Raw genomic sequence first — 25,688 nt, 5'->3', positions numbered from 1 at the left:
TGACTCCTTCTGATGTTAGTTGTGTGTGACAGCAGGCCATATTTGATATAGTGAAGATTATTCTGGCCCAAAAGTACTCAATCTTGATCTTTCTGTCCAGACTCATTGCCTCTCTCTAATGTTATTTCAGCCAAACATGACCTCATATTTGACCTACTAAATATATTTCTGACCCAAGAGTCCTCGATCATGAACTTTTTATACAGAATCTTTGACTCCTTCTGATGTTAGTTGTGCGTGACAGCAGTCCATATTTGATATAGTGAAGATTATTCTGGACCAAGAGTGCTTGATCTCAAACTTTCTGTACAGATTCATTGCATCAATCAAATGTCACTTCAGCCATACATGGCCTCATTTTTGACCGTCTTAACATGTCTCTGTCAAATTAGTCCTCGATTATGAATTTTTTATACAGACTCATTGACTCCTTCTGATGTTAGTTGTGTGTGACAGCAGGCCATATTTGATATAGTGAAGATTATTCTGGCCCAAAAGTACTCAATCTTGATCTTTATGTAAAGACTTATTGTTTCAATCAAATATCACTTCAGCCATACATGAGCTCATTTTTGACCTACTAAACATATTTCTGACCCAAGAGTCCTCAATCATGAACTTTTTATACAGACTCATTGACTCCTTCTGATGTTAGATGAGCTTGACAGCAGTCCATATTTGATACAGTGAACATTATTCTGGCCCAAGAGTACTTGATCTTGACCTTTCTGTACAGACTCATTGCCTCACTCTAATGTCATTTCAGCCATACATGACCTCATATGTGACCTACTAAATATATTTCTGACCCAAGAGTCCTCGATTATGAACTTTTTATACAGAATCTTTGACTGCTTCTGATGTTAGTTGTGCATGACAGCAGTCCATATTTGAGATAGTGAAGATTATTCTGGACCAAGAGTGCTTGATCTCAAACATTCTGTACAGATTTATTGCATCAATCAAATGTCACTTCAGCCATACATGACCTCATATTTGACCTACTAAATATATTTCTGACCCAAGAGTCCTTGATGATGAACTTTTTATACAGAATCATTGACTCCTTCTGATGTTAGATGAGCTTGACAGCAGTCCGTTTGATATAGTGAACATTTTTCTGGCCCAATAGTACTTGATCTCGACCTTTCTGTACAGATTCAGTGCCTCACTCTAATGTCACTTCAGCCATACATGACCTCATTTTTGACCTTCTTAACATGTCTATGTCAAATTAGTCCTCGATCATGAACTTTTTATACATACTCATTGACTTCTTCTGATGTTAGATGATCTGGACAGCAGTCCATATTTGATATAGTGAACTTTTATTCTGGCCCAAGAGTACTCAATCTTGAACTTTCTATGCAGACTAATTTCCTCACTCTAATGTCACTACAGCCATACTTGACCTCATTTTTGACTTTCTTAACATGTCTTCAGTAAATTAGTCCTCGATCATGAACTTTTTATACAGACTCTTTGACTCCTTCTCTTGTTAGATGAGCCAGACAGTAGTCCATATTTTTATGTAGTGAACATATTTCTGGCACAAGAGTACTTGATCTTGAACTTTCTGTACAGACTCATTGTCTCACTCTAATGTCATTTCAGCCATACATGAGCCCATATTTTACCTTTTTATCATGTCTCTGGCAAATTAGTCCTTGATCATGAACTTTTTATACATTCTCATTAAACAATAGTCTATTTTTTTTACATAGTAAACATATTTCTTTCCCAAGAGTCTTCGATCATGAACTTTCTATACAAACTCATTGCCTCAAATGTTCCTTGAGCCATACATGAAATATGTCAACTGAACATATTTCTGAGCAAAGTGTATTCGATATTGAAATTTTTGTATATACTCATTGACTCCTGATGTCACAATCAGACAAACAATAGTCCATATTTGACATAGTTAACACAATTCTCGCCGAAGAGTACTTGAAATTGAACTTTCAATACATAGTATTATAGAATATATAATATAGTATATAGTATATATCTGGCCCAAGAGTTCTCAAGCTTGATCTTTCTATAAAGACTTAATGACTGCTTCTAATGTTAGGCCAGACAGTAGTCCATAAATGACATAGTGAACATATTTCTGGCCCAAGAGTACTCAATCTTGAGCTTTCTATACAGCCTCATTGATCTTGAACTTTCCATACAGACTTTTAGACTCCTTCCTATGTTACTTCAGCCATACATGAGCCCTTTTTTGATCTACTGAACATATTTCTGGCCCAAGAGTACTTAAACTTGATTTTTATATAAAGACTTATTGATTGCTGATGTCACATCTAGCCAAGTCCATATTTGACCGATTGAACATATTTCTGACCGAAGAGTCACTGATCCTGAATTTTCTACAAAGACTTATTGACTCCTGATGTCACATCAAGCCATGTAAAAATAAAACAGGTGCTAAATTTAAAAATTTTAAAATAAAAAAAGAAAATCTTAAACAACTAATGAGCTGGACAATTATTTTAAAGTGAAAAAGATGTTGCATTGCATTAAATACAAGAACTAATATATGTGTTGCAAAGTCTAATATATATTTTTTTATGGATGACATAACATAAGGAGTCAATGATATTCTTTAAAAAGTTCAAGATTGAGTGCTCTGTGCTCCCAGAAATATGTCCATTAGGTCTGATGTGTAATCAGGAGTCAGTGATGTATAAAAAGTTAATAATCGAGGACTAATTTGACAGAAATATGTACACTGGGTCAAATATGCACTACTGAAGTAACATCAGATTGGGCCAGATATACTCTTGGTAGGTCTGTGTGGCTGATTTGACTTAGGAAAGGCTTCAATAAGTATTATATATGTAAAAAAAAGTTTTTTGAATTTCAAATACTCTTTTGCCAGAAATATGTTCACTAGGTCAAATGTAGACAACTGTCTGGCAGATCTAACATCAGAAGGAGTTAACGAGTCAGTATAAATGCTCATGATCTCGGGCTAGAAATATGTTCAGTTGGTTCTAGCTGATGCAACATCAGAAGAAGTCAATGAGAATGTATAGAAAGTTCATGTCTAACCACTATTGGGCCAGAAATATGTTCAGTTCATAATTCAATGCTTTCAGTTCATTGCGGAATAAGTTAATTGTTGTGTATATTGCGATGAAACAGCGCATCTCTTATATGTTATTTTTCACTGCACAACGGATAATTCATATTTTGAATTCAGTCACAGTTTTGTGATATGTCTTCAATGCACACGAAATTAGTTATTTATTGTATTTATGGCAATGCAAATAGCACATGTGGTACGTGTTACCTGTTCAATGCATAACGTTCTTGTAAACAATATAATAAAAGAGCGCATACCTTATTTGTACTCTTTTTATGCAATGCAACGGCACATACAAATGTAACATACCTCTATTTTGGAATAAGTTAAATCTTATATGCAATGCAATAACACTGTTATCTCTTCAATGCATAGACGCATAATTAGATTAATTATTGCATTTAAGTGTTTTCTCTTCACTGCACAACGGATTAAGATAGATCTTATATGCACTGCAATGCAACAATACATATACCTCATTATAACACAAGAGAATCAAAATATTCAATGCAATGCAGTGCAACAGCAAAAACGTGATATGTTATTGCTTCAATGTACAACTGAATGCGTTAATTATGGTACTGATTGCAGTGCAGTTCAACAGCATGTATGGTATCTCTTCTTTGCATAACGGAATACACGGACTTACAATGCATATATTGTGAGACATGAAATGCAATGCAACAGCGGCATATAGCATAACGGAATAAGTTAGTTATTGTATACAATGCAAGGTTTATATGTTAATTCTTGTGCATTGCAATGCAACAGAACTTATGTATTGCCCATTTAATGCAACAGCACGTTTTGTTTTCTCTTCAATACACATTGGAACTAGCCTGTACACTTATTACGCTGTGCATAAGAAGGAATTAATATAAAAAAACCCTTAAAATTAACTTATTCCTTATGCGTTAAGAGATAACACATAACATATATGGTGTTGTGATGAATGAACTGACTCATCCGTTATGCATTGAGATATGAACAAATAATGTGCATTGCAGCAAGATATTCCGTTTTGCAGGTAAGAGATTAACACATTAGAGGTGCTTGTTGCTCTTTAGTAACTCTTTCCTTCAATAAGAGAAAAATCACATATGCTGTTGCATTGCAATGCATCAAGAATTAACTGTTGCATTGCGTACAATAAATTTATTACGCTGTGCATAGAAGAAAACGTTGCTATGCAGTGGAACATCTAAGTTATGGACTGTTTCTCTGCATTGTATGCTAACGAATTCCTCACGCATTGACACGTTTTGTTGCGTTAAATGAACTAACGCATCCGTTATGCATTGAAGAGATAACACATAACACGGGTGCTATTGCACTGGATTTATATAATATTATCTGTTCATTGCACAACGGAATAAGTGAAAGGCCGTAACGTATTTCGTTGTGCATTAAAGAGTGAAACACGTATGATTTGTTGCATTGCAAGTAAGCATGCACTGTTTTCCTTATATTGTAATTTCCTTATATTGAACAACGATGTGAATAGATAACACATGCCTGTTTGCATTGCACTAAATACAAACACTAAATCATTTCGTTTGTGCATTGATAAGAGAACATAATGTGCATTGCATTTCATACACGATCTAACGTAAACCGCTGTGCAGTGATAAATAACATATAAGATATGCACTATATAGTAGAACGTTTGTGCATTGAAGAGATATCATATGTGAAGAGATATCACTCACATATATTGTGTTGCATTGCATTGCATACAAAACTTATAAACTTATTTCGTTGCACATTAAAGAGGTAACACTGTAAGGTGCTGTTCCATTGCAATGCATAAAGGAATATATTAAGGTATGTGCTTTTTCATTCCATCGTAGGACTAACGTAGGACTTGTTGCACTGCGTTGTATACAAGAACTAACTAACTAACTCTTTCCTTGTGCATTGCTGTCGCATTGCATTGAACTGTTTCAATGCATCGCATACAAAAGTTTACTTATTAATTAATACAAAAAAATTAAAATGCATAACATATGCGTTTTTGTGATGAATGGAAACTCATCCGTTATACATTGAGATTATAACACATAACGTGCATTGCATTAAGTTATTCCGTTTTGCAGTGAAGAGATAACATACAGGTGCTTGTTGCACTGCTTTCCATTCAATAATAACTCTTTCTTTTCTGCGTTGAAGAGAAAACAAATTACATATGCTGTTGCATTGCATTGCATCAAGAACTGTTTCAGTGCATTGCACACAACAGTTAACTTATTACGCTTTGCATAGAAGAAATTAATACAACATGTTCTGTTGCATTGCAACAAATAAGTTATGCACCGTTTCTTTGCATTGTATTCAAAATCTAACTTAGTCATTATGCATTGAGATATGAACAAATAACGTGCACTGCAGAAAGATATTCCGTTTTGCAGGGAAGAGATTACACATGACAGGTGCTTGTTGCACTGCACTGCGTTGCATACAAGAAGTAACTCTTTCCTTCAATAAGAGAAAAATCACATATGCTGTTGCATTGCATACAAAAGGTTACTTATTACGCTGTGCATAAGAAGAAATTAATATAAAAAACCCTTAAAACTAACTTATTTCTTTTGCGTTAAGAGATAACACATAACATATGTGGTGTTGTGATGAATTAACTGACTCATCCTTTATACAATGGGATTATAACACATAATGTGCATTACATTGCAGTAAGTTATTCCGTTTTGCAGTGAAGAGATAACATGACAGGTGCTTGTTGCACTGCTTTCCATACAATAAGTCCTTTCTGCGTTGAAGAGAAAACCAATTACATATGCTGTTGCATTGCATTGCATCAAGAACTAACTTTTGCATTGCGTACAATAAACTTATTACGCTGTGCATAGAAGAAAACATTGATATGCATTGGAACATCTAAGTTATGGACTGATTCTCTGCATTGTATGCTAACGAATTCCTCACGCAATGATGAGAAAACACATCATAACACGTTTTGTTGCGATGAATGAACTTACGCATCCGTTAATGCATTGACGAGATAACACATAACACGGGTGCTATTGCACTGGATTTATACAATGTTATCTGTTCGTTGCAGAACGGAATAAGTGAAAGGCCGTAACATATTTCGTTGTGCATTAAAGAGTGAATCACGTATGATTTGTTGCATTGCAGGTAAGTAAGCATGCACTGTTTCCTTATATTGTATTTTCCTTATATTGAACAACGATGTAAAGAGAAAAGATAACACATACCTGTTGCATTGCACTAAATACAAAAACTAAATCATTTCGTTTGTGCATTGATAAGAGAACATAATGTGCATTGCATTTCATACACGATGATACATGAGCGGTTTACATAACGTAAACCGCTGTGCAGTGATGAATGACATATAAGGTATGCACTATATAGAACAATGTTTGTGCATTGAAGAGATAACATATGTGAAGAGATATCACTCACATATATTGTGTTGCATTGCATTGCATTAAAAATACTAACTTATAAACTTATTTCGTTGCACATTAAAGAGGTAACACTGTTACATTGCAATGCATAAAGGGATATATTAAGGTATGTGCTTTTTCATTGCATTGTAGGACTAACTTATACATTTCTGCAGTGAAGAGATAACACGATAGGTGCTTGTTGCACTGCGTTGTACACAAGAACTAACTAACTAACTCTTTCCTTTGTGCATTGAAAACAATTCACAAATGCTGTTGCATTGCATTGCATCAAGAACTGTTTCAGTGCATTGTACACAATAGTTAACTTATTACGCTGTGCATAGAATAAATTAATATAACATGTTCTGTTGCATTGCAACAAGTAAGTTATGCACTGTTTCTTTGTACTGTATACAAAATCTAACTTAGTCCTTATGCATTGACGAGAAAACACATCATAACACGTTTTGTTGCGATGAATGAACTAACGCATCCGTTATCCATTGAAGACGGGTGCTATTGCACTGGATTTATATCTGTTCATTGCAGAACGGAATAAGTGAAAGGCCGTAACATATTTCGTTGTGTATTAAAGAGTGAAACACGTATGATTTGTTGCATTGCAGGTAAGTAAGCACGCACTGTTTTCCTTATATTGTATTTTCCTTATACTGAACAACGTTGTGAATAGAAAAGATAACACATTGCATTGCACTAAATACAAAACTAAATCATTTCGTTTGTGCATTGATAAGATAACATATATGCATTGCATTTCATACACGATCTAATGTAAACCGCTGTGCAGTGATGAATAACATATAAAGTATGCACTATATAGAAGAACGTTTGTGCATTGAAGAGATAACATATGAGCAACATATGTGAAGAGATAACACTCACATATATTGTGTTGCATTGCAGTGCATTCAAAATACTAAATTATAATTTTATTTCGTTGCACATTAAAGGGGTAACACTGTAAGGTGCTGTTCCATTGCAATGCATATAAGGAATGCACTATATTAGAAGAAGGTTTGTGCATTGAAGAGATAACATATGTGAAGAGATATCACTCACATATATTCTGTTGCATTGCATTGCATTCAAAATACTAACTTATAAACTTATTGTTTATGTGATAACACATAAAATATGATTTTGCATTGCATGCACGATCTAATTTAATGCGTTATTTCATCCATAAAAAAATCGATAGTTACACAATAGTTAACTTATTACGCTGTGCCTAGAAGAAATTAATATAACATGTTCTGTTGAGAGAGTACTGAAGAGAGTACACATGACAGGTGCTTGTTGCACTGCACTGCGTGCAAGAAATAACTCTTTCCTTTGTGCATTGAAGACATATTGAATAACATATAAGGTATGCACTATATAGAAGAACGTTTGTGCATAAAGAGAGAGATAACATATGAGTAACATATGTGAAGAGATAACACTCACATATATTGTGTTGCTTTGCAGTGCATTTACATTGCAGTGCATTCAAAATACTAACTTATAATTTTATAATTTTATTTCAGCACTCTGTAAGGTGCTGTTACATTGCAATGCATAAAGGAATATATTAAGGTATGTGCTTCAGTGCATTGTAGCTGACTAACTTATACATTTCTGCATTGAAGAGATAACACATAAAATATGATTTTGCATTGCATACACGATCTAACTTAATGCATTGTGCATTCTTATGTTATTTCATCCATAAAAAAATCGATATTAGACTTTGCAACACATATATTATATAATTTCTTCTATGCACAACATAATAATTTAATTATTGTGTGCAAGGAAACAGTTAGTTCTTGTATTTAATGCAATGCAACATCTTTTTCACTTTAATATAATGGTCCAGATCACTAGTAGTTCTTTAAGATTTTCTTTTTTTACTCAGAACATGGTTATAAAATGCATCGCTTATTATCAAGTCTTATCTCTTATCTCCTAGTCATTCTTCGAGAACTACTAGTGATCTGTCACTAGTGATTATCACTTTAATGTTGTGATTAGTAATTAATTAGTAATTCTTTATAATTTGTCAGTTACCTATTAGTTATTAATTATGCCAATCTCATTCTGTAATTATTAATAAGGAACTATCTTAGCACTAAATTCGATATTACTTACTGATTACTTAAGCTTGTTTCTGTATTGGTTAGCTGAACTAGTCATTTGTCCCGCTTTACTTCCTGCATAGTTACTTATTAATGACGGACCATTATTCTAAAGTGTTACCGTTACCTGTGTTGTGTATCACTTCACTGCACATCGCGTTTAAGTTAGATTGTGTATGTGTTATCTCTTCAGTGCACTAATGACTAATTTCTCAAATTCATTGCACTGGACATTCATTGTTCCTTTATACAATACAGTTATACAGCGGCATAACTTATAAGTACAAGGAAACAGTGCATAGTTTTTGTATGAATCGCAATGTAATGGGATGTTTAATGCACAACGAATGTCATTTTAGTTCTCGTATTGTTAAATTTAGCACCTGTTTTATTGTGTTACATGGCTTCATGTGACATCAGGAGTCAATAAGTCTTTGTAGAAAATTCAGGATCAAGGACTCTTGGGCCAGAAATATTATCAGTAGATCAAAAAAGGGCTCATGTAGTAAGTAACATAGGAAGGAGTCTAAGCGTCTGAAAGTTCAAGAACAATGAGTCTGTATAGAAAGTTCAAGATTGAGTACTCTTGGGCCAGAAATATGTTCACTATGTCAAATATGGACTACTCTCTGGTTCATCTAACAACAGAAGGATTCAAAAAGTCTGTAGAGAAAGTTCATAATCGAGGACAAATTTGCCAGAAAGAAATTACCTCTCTGAGGTAACTTCAAAAAGAGTCAATGACTATTTAAGGAATATTCAAGATCAAGTACTCTTTGTTCACAAGTATGTCCTTTAGATAAAATATTAAATAATCAAGGGAAGATGTGTCTTTAGAAGGAGTAAATAAGTATGTATAAAAAGTTAATGAAAGAGGATTATAGATCAAATATGTGTTCATATATGATTCTGTGTAGAAAATTCATGATGTTGGATTCTTGGGTCAGAAATATGTTCAGTAGGTCAAATATGGAATACTGTATGGCAGATCTAAGATCAGATGGAATCAATGAGTCCTTATAGAAAGATCAAGATCGAGGACCCTTTTGCCAGAAATATGTTCAGAAGGTCAGAATTGGGCTCATGTATAGCTGAAGTAACATCAGAATGAGGATGAGTCTATACAGAAAGTTCAGGTTTGAGTACTCTTGGGCCAAAAATATGTTCACTATATAAAAATATGGACTAAAGTATGTCTGATTTAACATCAGAAGGAGTCAATGAGTCTGTATAGAAAGTTCATGTTCGAGGACTTTTAGGTCAGAAATATGTTTAGTATGTATGGGTGAAGTGACATTAGAGTGAAGCAATGAGTCTGTATAGAAAGTTCAAGATTGAGTACTTTTGGGCCGGAATAATTTTCACTATATCAAATATGGACTGCTGTCATGCTCAATTAACATCAGGAATCAATGAGTCTGTATAAAAAGTAAATGATCGAGGACTAATTCGCAATAGACATGTTAAGACAGTCAAAAATGAGGTCATGTATGGCTGAAGTACCATTTGATTGAGAAAATGAATCTGTAAAGATAGGTCGAGATTAAGTACTCTTAGGCCAGAAAAATGTTCACTATATCAAATATGGACTGCTGTCAAGCTCATCTAACATCAGAAGGAGTCAATGAGTCTGTATAAAAAGTTCATGATCGAGGACTAATTTGACAGAGACATGTTGAGAAGTTCAAAAATGAGGTCATGTATGGCTGAAATGACATTAGAGTGAGGCAATGAGTCTGTATAAAAAGTTCATGATCGAGGACTCTTTTGGGTCAGAAATATATTAAGTAGGTCAAATATAAGGTCATGTCTAGCTGAAATGACATTATAGTGAGGCAATGAGTCGTAGGGAAAGGTCAAGATCAAGTACTCTTGGGCCAGAATAATCTTCACTATATCAAATTTGGACTGCTGTCACGCACAACTAACATCAGAAGGACTCAATGAGTCTGTATAAAAAGTTCATAATCGAGGATTCTTTTGGGTCAGAAAAATATTTAGTAGGTCAAATATAAGGTCATGTCTGGCTGAAATGACATGGCAATGAGTCTGTACAGAAAGTTCAAGATTGAGTATTTGGGCCAGAAAAATGTTCACTATATCAAATATGGACTGCAGTCAAGCTCATCTAACATCAGAAGGAGTCAATGAGTTTTTTATAAAAAGTTCATGATCCAGGACTAATTTGACAGAGACATGTTAAGAAGGTCAAAATTGAGGTCATGTATGGCTGAAGTGACATTAGAGTGAGGCAATGTGTCTGTACAGAAAGTTCAAGATCAATGAGGCTGTATAGAAAGTTCATGCTCGAGGACTCTTGGGTCAGAAATAAGTTTAGTAGGTCAATAATGAGCTCATGTATGGCTGAAGTAATATTTGATTGAGGCAATACGTCTGTACAGAAAGGTCAAGATCAAGTACTCTTGGGCCAGAATAAAGTTCACTATATCAAATATGGACTGCTGTCAAGCTCATCTAACATCAGAAGGAGTCTGTATAAAAAGTTCATAATCCAGCAGTAATTTGACAGAGACATGTTAAGAAGGTCAAAATTGAGTTCATGTATGGCTGAAGTAACATTTGATTGATGCAATGAATCTGTACAGAAAGTTCGAGATCAAGTACTCTTGGGCCAGAATAATCTTCACTATATCAAATGTGGACTGCTGTCACACACATCTAACATGAGAAGGAGTCAATGAGTTTGTATAAAAAGTTCATGATCGAGGACTCGGGTCAGAAATATATTTAGTAGGTCAAACATGAGGTCATGTATGGCTGAAATGACATTAGAGTGAGGCAATGAGTCTGTACAGAAAGGTCAAGATCAAGTACTCTTGGGACAGAATAATGTTCACTATATCAAATATGTACTGCTGTCAAGCTCATCTAACATCAGAAGGAGTCAATGAGACTGTATAAAAAGTTCATGATCGAGGACTAATTTGACAGAGACATGTTAAGAAGTTCAAAAATGAGGTCATGTAAGGCTGAAGTGACATTTGATTGATGCAATGAATCTGTACAGAAATTTCGAGCTCAAGCACTCTTGGGCCAGAATAATGTTCACTATATCAAATATGGACTGCTGTCAAGCTCATCTAACATCAGAAGGAGTCAATGAGTCTGTATAAAAAGTTTGTGATCTAGGACTATTTTGACAGAGACATGTTAAGAAGTTCAAATATGAAGTCATGTATGGCTGAAGTGACATTAGAGTGAGGCAATGTGTCTGTACGGAAAGTTCAAGATCAATGAGGCTGTATAGAAAGTTCATGATCGAGAACTCTTGGGTCAGAAATATGTTTAGTAGGTCAAAAATGAGCTCATGTATGGCTGAAGTAATATTTGATTGAGGCAATAAGTCTGTATAGAAAGATCAAGATTGAGTACTTTTGGGCCAGAATAATGTTCACTATATCAAATATGGGCTGCTGTCATGCACAACTAACATCAGAAGGAGTCAATGAGTCTGCATAAAAAGTTCATGATCGAGGAGTCTTGGGTCAGAAATATGTTTGGTAGGTCAAATATAAGGTCATGTATGGCTGAAGTAATATTTGACTGAGGTAATAAGTCTGTACAGAAAGGTCAGGATCAAGTACTCTTGGGCCAGAATAATGTTCACTATATCAAATATGGACTGCTGTCAAGCTCATCTAACATCAGAAGGAGCCTGTATAAAAAGTTCATGATCGAGGAATAATTTGACAGAGACATGTTAAGAAGGTCAAAATTGAGGTCGTGTATGGCTGAAATGACATTTGATTGATGCAATGAATCTTTACAGAAAGTTCGAGATCAAGCAATCCTGGGCCAGAATAATCTTCACTATATCAAATATGGACTGCTGTCATGCACAACTAACATCAGAAGGAGTCAATGAGTCTGTATAAAAAGTTCATAGTCGAGGACTCTTTTGGGTCAGAAATATGTTTAGTAGGTCAATAATGAGCTCATGTATGGCTGAAGTGACATTTGATTGATGCAATGAATCTGTACAGAAAGTTCGAGATCAAGTACTCTTGGGCCAGAATAATGTTCAGTACAGTATATCAAATATGGACTGCTGTCAAGCTCATCTAACATCAGAAGGAGTCTGTATAAAAAGCTAATGATCGAGGGCTAATTTGACAGAGACATGTTAAGTAGGTCAAATATGAGGTCATGTATGGCTGAAGTGGCATTAGAGTGAGGCAATGAGTCTGTACAGAAAGTTCGAGATCAAGTACTCTTGGGCCAGAATAATGTTCACTATATCTAATATGGACTGCTGTCAAGCTCATCTGACATCAGAAGGAGTCAATGAGTCTGTATAAAAAGTTCATGATCGAGGACTCTTGGGTCACAAATATGTTTAGTAGTTCAAAAATGAGCTCATGTATGGCTGAAGTAATATTTGATTGAGGCAATAAGTCTGTATAAAAAGATTAAGATTGAGTACTTTTAAGCCAGAATAATCTTCAATATATCAAATATGGGCTGCTGTCACGCACAATTAACATCAGAAGGAGTCAATGAGTCTGTATAAAAAGTTCAAGATCGAGGACTCTTTTGGGTCAGAAATATATTTAGTAGGTCAAATACAAGGTCATGTCTGGCTGAAATACATTAGAGTGAGGCAATGAGTCTGTACAGAAAGTTCATGATCGAGGACAAATTTTGACAGAGACATGTTAAAACGTTCAAAAGTGAGGTCATGTATGGCTGAAGTGACATTTGATTGAAGCAATGAATCTGTACAGAAAGTTCAAGATCAAGCACTCTTGGGCCAGATAATGTTCACTATATCAAATATGGACTGCTGTATAGCTCATCTAACATCAGAAGGAGTCAATGAGTCTGTATAAAAAGTTCATGATCGAGGACTCTTGGGTCAGAAATATGTTTAGTAGTTCAAAAATGAGCTAATGTATGGCTGAAGTAATATTTGATTGAGGCAATAAGTCTGTATAGAAAGATTAAGATTCAGAACTTTTGGGCCAGAATAATCTTCACTATATCAAATATGGGCTGCTGTCACGCACAACTAACATCAGAAGGAGTCAATGAGTCTGTATAAAAAGTTCATGATCAAGGACTAATTTGACAGAACATGTTAAGAAGGTCAAATATGAGGTCATGTATGGCTGAAGTGACATTTGATTGATGCAATGAATCTGTACAGAAAGTTCAAGATCAAGCACTCTTGGGCCAGAAAATGTTCACTATATCAAATATGGACTGCTGTCACGCACAACTAACATCAGAAGGAGTCAATGAGTCTGTATAAAAAGTTCATGATCGAGGACTAATTTGACAGAACATGTTAAGAAGGTCAAATATAAGGTCATGTATGGCTGAAGTGACATTACAGTGAGGCAATGAGTCTGTACAGAAAGTTCAAGATCAAGTACTCTTGGGCCAGAATAATGTTCAATATATCAAATATGGACTGCTGTAAAGCTCATCTAACATCAGAAGGAGTCAATGAGTCTGTATAAAAAGTTCATGATCGAGGACTCTTGGGTCAGAAATATGTTTAGTAGTTCAAAAATGAGCTCATGTATGGCTGAAGTAATATTTGATTGAGGCAATAAGTCTGTATAGAAAGATTAAGATTGAGTACTTTTGGGCCAGAATAATCTTCACTATATCAAATATGGGCTGCTGTCACGCACAACTAACATCAGAAGGAGTCAATGAGTCTGTATAAAAAGTTCATGATCGAGGACAAATTTTGACAGAGACATGTTAAGAAGGTCAAAAATGAGGTCATGTATGGCTGAAGTGACATTAGAGTGAGGCAATGAGTCTGTACAGAAAGGTCAAGATCAAGCACTCTTGGGCCAGATAACGTTCACTATATCAAATATGGGCTGTCGTCAAGCTCATCTAACATCAGAAGAAGTCAATGAGTCTGTATAAAAAGTTCATGATCGAGGACTAATTTGACAGAACATGTTAAGATGATCAAATATGAGGTCATGTATGGCTGAAGTGACATTAGAGTGAGACAATGTGTCTGTACAGAAAGTTGAAGATTGAGTACTCTTGGGCCAGAAATATGTTCACTATATAAAAATATGGACTACAGTATGTCTGATTTAACATCAGAAGGAGTCAATGAGTTTGTATAGAAAGTTCATGTTCGAGGACATTTAGGTCAGAAATGTATTTAGTAGGACAAATATGAGGTCTTGTATGGCTGAAATGACATTAGAGTGAGGCAATGAGTCTGTACAGAAAGGTCAAGATCAAGTACTCTTGGGCCAGAATAATGTTCACTATATCAAATATGGGCTGTCGTCAAGCTCATCTAATATCAGAAGAAGTCAATGAGTCTGTATAAAAAGTTCATGATCGAGGACTAATTTGACAGAACATGTTAAGATGATCAAATATGAGGTCATGTATGGCTGAAGTGACATTAGAGTGAGGCAATGAGTCTGTACAGAAAGTTCGAGATCAAGTACTCTTGGGCCAGAATAATGTTCACTATATCAAATATGGACTGCTGTCAAGCTCATCTAACATCAGAAGTAGTCAAAGAGTCTGAATAAAAAGTTCATGATTGAGGACTCGGGTCAGAAATATTTTTAGTAGGTCAAATATGAGGTCAAGTATGGCTGAAGTGACATTTGATTTATGCAATGAGTCTGTACAGAAAGGTCAAGATCAAGGGCTCTTGGGCCAGAATAATGTTCACTATATCAAATATGGACTGCTGTCAAGCTCATTTAACATCAGAAGGAGTCAATGAGTTTTTTATACAAAGTTCATGATCGAGGACTAAATTGCCAGAGACATGTTAAGAAGGTTAAAACTGAGGTCATGTATGGCTGAAGTGACATTTGATTGATGCAATGAATCTGTACAGAAAGTTCAAGATCAAGCACTCTTGGGCCATATAATGTTCACTATATCAAATATGGACTGCTGTCACACACAACTAACATCAGAAGGAGTCATTGAGTCTGTATAAAACGTTCATAATCGAGGACTCATTTGGGTCCGAAATACATTTAGTAGGTCAAAATATAAGGTCATGTCTGGCTGAAATGACATTAGAGTGAGGCAATGAGTCTGTACAGAAAGGTCAAGATCAAGGGCTCTTGGGCCAGAATAATGTTCACTATATCAAATATGGACTGCTGTCAAGCTCATTTAACATCCGAAGGAGTCAATGAGTTTTTTATAAAAAGTTCATGATCGAGGACTAAATTGCCAGAGACATGTTAAGAAGGTCAAAACTGAGGTCATGTATGGCTGAAGTGGCATTAGAGTGAGGCAATGTGTCTGTACCGGAAGTTCGAGATCAAGCATTCTTGGGCCAGTATAATGTTCACTATATCAAATATGGACTGCTGTCAAGCTCATCTAACATCAGAAGGAGTCAATGAGTTTGTATAAAAAGTTCATGATCAAGGACTTTTGGGTCAGAAATATATTTAGTAGGTCAAATATGAGGTCATGTATGGCTGAAATAACATTAGAGTGAGGCAATGAGTCTGTACAGAAATGTCAAGGAGGAGAAGGAGTCAATGAGTCTGTATAAAAAGTTCATGATCGAGGACTCTTGGGTCAGAAATATATTTAGTAGGTCAAATATAAGGTCATGTATGGCTGAAGTAATATTTGATTGAGGCAATAAGTCTGTACAGAAACGTCAAGATCAAGTACTCTTGGGCCAGAATAATGTTCACTATATCAAATATGGACTGTTGTCACGCACAACTAACATCAGAAGAAGTCAATGAGTCTGTATAAAAAGTTCATGATCGAGGACTCTTTTGGGTCAGAAATATATTTAGTAGGTCAAATATAAGGTCATGTGTGCCTGAAGTAATATTTTATTGAGGCAATAAGTCTGTACAGAAAGGTCAAGATCAAGTACCCTTGGGCCAGAATAATGTTCACTATATCAAATATGGACTGCCGTCAAGCTCATCTAACATCAGAAGAAGTCAATGAGTCTGTATAAAAAGTTCATGATCGAGGACTAAAATGCCAGAGACATGTTAAGAAGGTCAAATATGAAGTCATGTATGGCTGAAGTGACATTAGAGTGAGGCAATGAGTCTGTACAGAAAGGTCAAGATCAAGTACTCTTGGGCCAGAATAACGTTCACTATATCAAATATGGACTGCTGTCACACACATCTACCATCAGAAGGAGTCAATGAGTTTGTATAAAAAGTTCATGATCAAGGACTTTTGGGTCAGAAATATATTTAGTAGGTCAAATATGAGGTCATGTATGGCTGAAATGACATTAGAGTGAGGCAATGAGTCTGTACAGAAAGGTCAAGATCAAGTACTTTTGGGCCAGAATAATGTTCACTATATCAAATATGGACTGCTGTCAAGCTCATCTAACATCAGAAGGAGTCAATGAGTCTGTATAAAAAGTTTGTGATCTAGGACTAATTTGACAGAGACATGTTAAGAAGGTCAAATATGAGGTCATGTATGGCTGAAGTGACATTAGATTGAGGCAATGAGTCTGTACAGATAGTTCGAGATCAAGTACTCTTCGGCCAGAATAATGTTCACTATATCAAATATGGACTGCTGTCAAGCTCATCTAACATCAGAAGGAGTCAATGAGTCTGTATAAAAAGTTCATGATCAAGGACTATTTTGACAGAGACATGTTAAGAAGTTCAAATATGAAGTCATGTATGGCTGAAGTGACATTAGAGTGAGGCAATGTGTCTGTACAGAAAGTTCAAGATCAAGTACTCTTGGGCCAGAATAATGTTCACGATATCAAATATGGACTGCTGTCAAGCTCATTTAACATCAGAAGGAGTCAATGAGTCTGTATAGAAAGTTCATGATCGAGTAGTCTTGGGTCAGAAATATGTTTAGTAGGTCAAAAATGAGGTCATGTATGGCTGAAGTAATATTTGATTGAGGCAATAAGTCTGTATAGAAAGATCAAGATCAAGTACTTTTGGGCCAGAATAATGTTCACTATATCAAATATGGACTGCTGTCATGCACAACTAACATCAGAAGGAGTCAATGAGTCTGTATAAAAAGTTCATGATCGAGGACTCTTGGGTCAGAAATATATTTAGTAGGTCAAATATGAGGTCATGTATGGCTGAAATGACATTAGAGTGAGGCAATGAGTCTGTACAGAAAGGTCAAGATCAAGTACTCTTGGGCCAGAATAATGTTCAATATATCAAATATGGACTGCTGTCAAGCTCATCTAACATCAGAAGGAGTCAATGAGTCTGTATAAAAAGTTCATGATCGAGGACTAATTTGACAGAGACATGTTAAGAAGATCAAATATGAGGTCATGTATGGCTGAAGTGACATTAGAGTGAGGCAATGAGTCTGTACAGAAAGTTCGAGATCAAGTACTCTTGGGCCAGAATAATGTTCACTATATCAAATATGGACTGCTGTCACGCACAACTAACATCAGAAGGAGTCAATGAGTTTTTTATAAAAAGTTCATGATCGAGGACTCTTTTGGGTCAGAAATATGTTTAGTAGTTCAAATATGAGGTCATGTATGGCTGAAGTGAAATTTGATTGATGCAATGAAACTGTCAGAAAGTTCGAGATCAAGTACTCTTTGGCCAGAATAATGTTAAGTATATCAAATATGGACTGCTGTCAAGCTCATCTAACATCAGAAGGAGGCAATGAGTTTTTTATAAAAAGTTCATGATCGAGGACTAATTTGACAGAACAAGTTAAGAAGGTCAAATATGAGGTCATGTCTGGCTGAAATGACATTAGAGTGAGGCAATGAGTCTGTACAGAAAGGTCAAGATCAAGTTCTCTTGGGCCAGAATAATGTTCAATATATCAAATATGGACTGCTGTCAAGCTCATCTAACATCAGAAGGAGTCAATGAGTCTGTATAAAAAGTTCATGATCGAGGACTCTTATGTCAGAAATATGTTTAGTAGTTCAAAAATGAGCTCATGTATGGCTGAAGTAATATTTGATTGAGGCAATAAGTCTGTATAGAAAGATTAAGATTGAGTACTTTTGGGCCAGAATAATCTTCACTATATCAAATATGGGCTGCTGTCACGCACAACTAACATCAGAAGGAGTCAATGAGTCTGTATAAAAAGTTCATGATCGAGGATTCTTTTGGGTCCAAAATATATTTAGTAGGTCAAATATAAGGTCATGTCTCGCTGAAATGACATTAGAGTGAGGCAATGAGTCTGTACAGAAAGGTCAAGATCAAGTACTCTTGGGCCAGAATAATGTTCACTATATCAAATTTGGACTGCTGTCAAGCTCATCTAACATCAGAAAGAGTCAATGAGTCTGTATAAAAAGTTCATGATCGGGGACTAAATTGCCAGAGACATGTTAAGAAGGTCAAATATGAAGTCATGTATGGCTGAAGTGACATTAGAGTGAGGCAATGTGTCTGTACAGAAAGTTCAAGATCAAGCACTCTTGGGCCAGAATAATGTTCACTATATCAAATATGGACTGCTGTCAAGCTCATCTAACATCAGAAGGAGTCAATGAGTCTGTATAAAAAGTTCATGATCGAGGTCTCTTGTTTCAGATATATTTTTAGTAGGTCATATATGATGTCATGTATGGCTGAATTGACATTAGAGTGAGGCAATGAGTCTGTACAGAAAGGTCAAGATCAAGTACTTTTGGGCCAGAATAATGTTCACTATATCAAAATATGGACTGCTGTCACGTCACAACTAACATCAGAAGGAGTCAATGAGTCTGTATAAAAAGTTCATGATCGAGGACTTTTAGGTCAGAAATATATTTAGTAGATCAAATATAAGGTCATGTATGGCTGAAGTGACATTACAGTGAGGCAATGAGTCTGTACAGAAAGGTCAAGATCAAGTACTCTTGGGCCAGAATAATGTTCACTATATCAAATTTGGACTGCTGTCACGCACAACTAACATCAGAAGGAGTCAATGAGTCTGTATAAAAAGTTCATGATCGAGGACTAATTTGACAGAACAAGTTAAGAAGGTCAAATATGAGGTCATGTACGGCTGAAGTGACATTAGAGTGAGGCATTGAGTCTGTACAGAAAGTTCGAAATCAAGTACTCTTGGGCCAGAATAATGTTCAATATATCAAATATGGACTGCTGTCAAGCTCATCTAACATCAGAAGGAGTCAATGAGTCTGTATAAAAAGTTCATGATCGAGGACTCTTGGGTCAGAAATATGTTTAGTAGTTCAAAAATGACTTCATGTATGGCTGAAGTAATATTTGATTGAGGCAATAAGTCTGTATAGAAAGATTAAGATTGAGTACTTTTGGGCCAGAATAATCTTCACTATATCAAATATGGGCTGCTGTCACTCACAACTAACATTAGAAGGAGTCAATGAGTCTGTATAAAAAGTTCATGATCGAGGATTCTTTTGGGTCCAAAATATATTTAGTAGGTCAAATATAAGGTCATGTCTCGCTGAAATGACATTAGAGTGAGGCAATGAGTCTGTACAGAAAGGTCAAGATCAAGTACTCTTGGGCCAGAATAATGTTCACTATATCAAATTTGGACTGCTGTCAAGCTCATCTTACATCAGAAGGAGTCAATGAGTTTTTTATAAAAAAGTTCATGATCAAGGACTAATTTGACAGAGACATGTTAAGAAGGTCAAATATGAGGTCATGTATGGCTGAAGTGACATTAGAGTGAGGCAATGAGTCTGTACAGAAAGGTCAAGATCAAGTACCCTTGGGCCAGAATAATGTTCACTATATCAAATATGGACTGCTGTCGAGCTCATCTAACATCAGAAGGAGTAAATGAGTCTGTATAAAAAGTTCATGATCGATGACTAATTTGAGAGAACATGTATTTAGTAGGTCAAATATGAGGTCATGTATGGCTGAAGTGACATTAGAGTGAGGCAATGAGTCTGTACAGAAAGGTCAAGATCAAGTACTCTTGCGCCAGAATAATGTTCACTATATCAAATATGGGCTGTCGTCAAGCTCATCTAACATCAGAAGAAGTCAATGAGTCTGTATAAAAAGTTCATGATCGAGGACTAATTTGACAGAACATGTTAAGATGATCAAATATGAGGTCATGTATGGCTGAAGTGACATTAGAGTGAGGCAATGAGTCTGTACAGAAAGTTCGAGATCAAGTACTCTTGGGCCAGAATAATGTTCACTATATCAAATATGGACTGCTGTCAAGCTCATCTAACATCAGAAGTAGTCAAAGAGTCTGAATAAAAAGTTCATGATTGAGGACTCGGGTCAGAAATATTTTTAGTAGGTCAAATATGAGGTCAAGTATGGCTGAAGTGACATTTGATTTATGCAATGAGTCTGTACAGAAAGGTCAAGATCAAGGGCTCTTGGGCCAGAATAATGTTCACTATATCAAATATGGACTGCTGTCAAGCTCATTTAACATCAGAAGGAGTCAATGAGTTTTTTATACAAAGTTCATGATCGAGGACTAAATTGCCAGAGACATGTTAAGAAGGTTAAAACTGAGGTCATGTATGGCTGAAGTGACATTTGATTGATGCAATGAATCTGTACAGAAAGTTCAAGATCAAGCACTCTTGGGCCATATAATGTTCACTATATCAAATATGGACTGCTGTCACACACAACTAACATCAGAAGGAGTCATTGAGTCTGTATAAAACGTTCATAATCGAGGACTCATTTGGGTCCGAAATACATTTAGTAGGTCAAAATATAAGGTCATGTCTGGCTGAAATGACATTAGAGTGAGGCAATGAGTCTGTACAGAAAGGTCAAGATCAAGGGCTCTTGGGCCAGAATAATGTTCACTATATCAAATATGGACTGCTGTCAAGCTCATTTAACATCCGAAGGAGTCAATGAGTTTTTTATAAAAAGTTCATGATCGAGGACTAAATTGCCAGAGACATGTTAAGAAGGTCAAAACTGAGGTCATGTATGGCTGAAGTGGCATTAGAGTGAGGCAATGTGTCTGTACCGGAAGTTCGAGATCAAGCATTCTTGGGCCAGTATAATGTTCACTATATCAAATATGGACTGCTGTCAAGCTCATCTAACATCAGAAGGAGTCAATGAGTTTGTATAAAAAGTTCATGATCAAGGACTTTTGGGTCAGAAATATATTTAGTAGGTCAAATATGAGGTCATGTATGGCTGAAATAACATTAGAGTGAGGCAATGAGTCTGTACAGAAATGTCAAGGAGGAGAAGGAGTCAATGAGTCTGTATAAAAAGTTCATGATCGAGGACTCTTGGGTCAGAAATATATTTAGTAGGTCAAATATAAGGTCATGTATGGCTGAAGTAATATTTGATTGAGGCAATAAGTCTGTACAGAAACGTCAAGATCAAGTACTCTTGGGCCAGAATAATGTTCACTATATCAAATATGGACTGTTGTCACGCACAACTAACATCAGAAGAAGTCAATGAGTCTGTATAAAAAGTTCATGATCGAGGACTCTTTTGGGTCAGAAATATATTTAGTAGGTCAAATATAAGGTCATGTGTGCCTGAAGTAATATTTTATTGAGGCAATAAGTCTGTACAGAAAGGTCAAGATCAAGTACCCTTGGGCCAGAATAATGTTCACTATATCAAATATGGACTGCCGTCAAGCTCATCTAACATCAGAAGAAGTCAATGAGTCTGTATAAAAAGTTCATGATCGAGGACTAAAATGCCAGAGACATGTTAAGAAGGTCAAATATGAAGTCATGTATGGCTGAAGTGACATTAGAGTGAGACAATGTGTCTGTACAGAAAGTTCAAGATTGAGTAGTCTTGGGCCAGAAATATGTTCACTATTTAAAAATATGGACTACAGTATGTCTGATTTAACATCAGAAGGAGTCAATGAGTTTGTATAGAAAGTTCATGTTCGAGGACTTTTAGGTCAGAAATATATTTAGTAGGTCAAATATGAGGTCTTGTATGGCTGAAATGACATTAGAGTGAGGCAATGAGTCTGTACAGAAAGGTCAAGATCAAGTACTCTTGGGCCAGAATAATGTTCACTATATCAAATATGGACTGCTCTCATGCACAACTAACATCAGAAGGAGTCAAAGAGTCTGAATAAAAAGTTCATGATCGAGGACTCTTGGGTCAGAAATATATTTAGTATGTCAAATATGAGGTCATGTATGGCTGAAGTGACATTAGAGTGCGGCAATGAGTCTGTACAGAAAGGTCAACATCAAGTACTTTTGGGCCAGAATAATCTCCACTATATCAAATATGGGCTGCTGTCACGCACAACTAACATCAGAAGGAGTCAATGAGTCTGTATAAAAAGTTCATGATCGAGGACTCTTTTGGGTCCGAAATATATTTAGTAGGTCAAATATAAGGTCATGTCTGGCTGAAATGACATTAGAGTGAGGCAATGAGTCTGTACAGACAGGTCAAGATCAAGTACTCTTGGGCCAGAATAACGTTCACTATATCAAATATGGACTGCTGTCTTGCTCATCTAACATCAGAAGGAGTCAATGAGTCTGTATGAAAAGTTCATGATCAAGGACTAAATTGCCAGAGACATGTTAAGAAGGTCAAATATGAGGTCATGTATGGCTGAAGTGACATTAGAGTGAGGCAATGAGTCTGTACAGATAGTTCGAGATCAAGTACTCTTGGGCCAGAATAATGTTCACTATATCAAATATGGACTGCTGTCAAGCTCATCTAACATCAGATGTAGTCAAAGAGTCTGAATAAAAAGTTCATGATTGAGGATTCTTTTGGGTCCAAAATATTTTTAGTAGGTCAAATATGAGGTAATGTATGGCTGAAGTGACATTTGATTGATGCAATGAGTCTGTACAGAAAGGTCAAGATCAAGGGCTCTTGGGCCAGAATAATGTTCACTATATCAAATATGGACTGCTGTCAAGCTCATTTAACATCAGAAGGAGTCAATGAGTTTTTTATAAAAAGTTCATGATCGAGGACTAAATTGCCAGAGACATGTTAAGAAGGTCAAAACTGAGGTCATGTATGGCTGAAGTGGCATTAGAGTGAGGCAATGTGTCTGTACCGGAAGTTCGAGATCAAGCATTCTTGGGCCAGTATAATGTTCACTATATCAAATATGGACTGCTGTCAAGCTCATCTAACATCAGAAGGAGTCAATGAGTTTGTATAAAAAGTTCATGATCAAGGACTTTTGGGTCAGAAATATATTTAGTAGGTCAAATATGAGGTCATGTATGGCTGAAATGACATTAGAGTGAGGCAATGAGTCTGTACAGAAAGGTCAAGATCAAGTACTTTTGGGCCAGAATAATGTTCAATATATCAAATATTGACTGCTGTCAAGCTCATCTAACATCAGAAGGAGTCAATGAGTCTGTATAAAAAGTTCATGATCGAGGACTCTTGGGTCAGAAATATGTTTAGTAGGTCAAATATGAGGTCATGTATGGCTGAAGTAATATTTGATTGAGGCAATAAGTCTGTACAGAAACGTCAAGATCAAGTACTCTTGGGCCAGAATAATGTTCACTATATCAAATATGGACTGCAGTCAAGCACAACTAACATCAGAAGAAGTCAATGAGTCTGTATAAAAAGTTCATGATCGAGGACTCTTTTGGGTCAGAAATATATTTAGTAGGTCAAATATAAGGTCATGTGTGGCTGAAATGACATTTTATTGAGGCAATGAGTCTGTACAGAAAGGTCAAGATCAAGTACTCTTGGGCCAGAATAATGTTCACTATATCAAATATGGACTGCTGTCAAGCTCATCTAACATCAGAAGAAGTCAATGAGTCTGTATAAAAAGTTCATGATCGAGGACTAAATTGCCAGAGACATGTTAAGAAGGTCAAATATGAAGTCATGTATGGCTGAAGTGACATTAGAGTGAGACAATGTGTCTGTACAGAAAGTTCAAGATTGAGTAGTCTTGGGCCAGAAATATGTTCACTATTTAAAAATATGGACTACAGTATGTCTGATTTAACATCAGAAGGAGTCAATGAGTTTGTATAGAAAGTTCATGTTCGAGGACTTTTAGGTCAGAAATATATTTAGTAGGTCAAATATGAGGTCTTGTATGGCTGAAATGACATTAGAGTGAGGCAATGAGTCTGTACAGAAAGGTCAAGATCAAGTACTCTTGGGCCAGAATAATGTTCACTATATCAAATATGGACTGCTCTCATGCACAACTAACATCAGAAGGAGTTAAAGAGTCTGAATAAAAAGTTCATGATCGAGGACTCTTGGGTCAGAAATATATTTAGTAGGTCAAATATGAGGTCATGTATGGCTGAAATGACATTAGAGTGAGGCAATGAGTCTGTACAGAAAGGTCAAGATCAAGTACTCTTGGGCCAGAATAATCTTCACTATATCAAATATGGGCTGCTGTCATGCACAACTAACATCAGAAGGAGTCAATGAGTCTGTATAAAAAGTTCATGATCGAGGACTCTTTTGGGTCCGAAATATATTTAGTAGGTCAAATATAAGGTCATGTCTGGCTGAAATGACATTAGAGTGAGGCAATGAGTCTGTACAGAAAGGTCAAGATCAAGTACTCTTGGGCCAGAATAACGTTCACTATATCAAATATGGACTGCTGTCTTGCTCATCTAACATCAGAAGGAGTCAATGAGTCTGTATGAAAAGTTCATGATCAAGGACTAATTTCACAGAACATGTTAAGAAGGTCAAATATGAGGTCATGTATGGCTGAAGTGACATTAGAGTGAGGCAATGAGTCTGTACAGATAGTTCGAGATCAAGTACTCTTGGGCCAGAATAATGTTCACTATATCAAATATGGACTGCTGTCAAGCTCATCTAACATCAGATGTAGTCAAAGAGTCTGAATAAAAAGTTCATGATTGAGGACTCGGGTCAGAAATATTTTTAGTAGGTCAAATATGAGGTAATGTATGGCTGAAGTGACATTTGATTGATGCAATGAGTCTGTACAGAAAGGTCAAGATCAAGGGCTCTTGGGCCAGAATAATGTTCACTATATCAAATATGGACTGCTGTCAAGCTCATTTAACATCAGAAGGAGTCAATG

This window comes from Chanodichthys erythropterus, chromosome 24 (genome assembly GCF_024489055.1).
Source record: "Chanodichthys erythropterus isolate Z2021 chromosome 24, ASM2448905v1, whole genome shotgun sequence".
NCBI lineage: Eukaryota > Metazoa > Chordata > Actinopteri > Cypriniformes > Xenocyprididae > Chanodichthys > Chanodichthys erythropterus.
This window is presented reverse-complemented; position numbering follows the sequence as displayed.